The sequence below is a fragment of the Carassius auratus genome, unplaced genomic scaffold (assembly GCF_003368295.1).
Source record: "Carassius auratus strain Wakin unplaced genomic scaffold, ASM336829v1 scaf_tig00001679, whole genome shotgun sequence".
Classification (NCBI taxonomy): domain Eukaryota; kingdom Metazoa; phylum Chordata; class Actinopteri; order Cypriniformes; family Cyprinidae; genus Carassius; species Carassius auratus.
The window spans coordinates 369809-371248 of NW_020523380.1; positions in this window are offsets into that span (position 1 = coordinate 369809).

Below are 1440 nucleotides of genomic sequence, written 5' to 3' on the forward strand. Positions count from 1 at the left end.
CTCTAGACGTTGCTATGCCATTGACGTGTTTTTACTTTGCAAGAATGTAGTTGGCAGGCGTGCACAGTTTGCGTAGGCTACTGAGAGATTAAAAAGATACATGCTTCTCCCAGGATCTTGGAAAAATCTGAAAGGATACACTTATTTTGAGGCTGTGAGCTCCTGGGCTTGGGAAATTGGGGAATTCTTTGCTTATCAAATCAGTTATGACCTGATCTATCTGTGTGGTTATGAAATCCTTATCCAATAATCTTGAACTACAGGAAAATTGAGGGAAATTCATTGGTCAAAAAGAGTCGTAGCCCTGGTAGAATATATGAGCTTACTTATGTCACGACTTACCCAAGAAGCTAAAATTGTTAAATTGTATATTAGATTTGAAGTGACACTGAAAGCGTTTTCGAGACTGAATCAAAGCTGTGAAGGTTTGTTCAGATACATAAGGCATATTGTAAGAGTTTGCACAAAAATAGGTGTGTCAATATGGCTCGCAAATATTCAACTTTAAATTGCAATTAAACGTCTGTTTAGAATGGAATGTATTATTCATCTTTACACAGCTGAATTAAGGCTGCTTAAAATGCTGTGTAAAGATGTAATGCAAAACGAAAGCCAGACTAAATTATAACTGCTCAGTCCATAGTATAAAATTGTACAGTTGTAATTTTTGTGAATAGGTCATCTGAGTATTCTATGCGTGCTGTGCATAGAACATTCATATCATGTAATGAAGCAATAGTATGCTATTCTGAATATAGTCAACGTTTTCGAGTTGAGGGAGGCAAAATAATAGTGCAGGTGCGTGATTCCTAACTCAGATCTACATTGTGTGAGTATGTTTGAGCACTGAAGATTGTATATTTGAAAATCACTTGAATATAAACAGCAATATGCATTTCTCTCTCCCAGCAGACAGCAATAAGGATTTTTTTATTTTTATTTTTTTTGCCTGTACATTAATGCAGTCATACGATGTGAAGTGTGATAAGCAATCGATCAATAGATCCCTTTTGTGCTATGAACAATATAGATTTTAGGTATGGTTTTAAATGAGTCGCAAAACAAAGATTAAGAAAGTCATTTTTTATTGTTCTCACATCAAATAATGTACAGTATGTAGACATGTATACAGTTTAGTTGGGATTCCACAGTTGTCTTATGGGATTGGGGAGTTGTCTTATATAAATCATATTCTGTGCACTTACCAGAAAGCTGTAAATGTACAAACAAAAAGGCTTTATGTTATGTGTTTGTGTGTGTGTGTGTACACATACACACATATACATTTATCATTTTTTTGTCTGTTGTCTGAGTGATGTCATTTAGTGCAAGGTTTCCCAAACTGTGTTATGCAAGATGATGAAAAGCTAATAATTAATGAAAATATCAAATAAAACAATTAATAAATAGAAACCAAAAGCTTATTGTTGTCTATTCTTA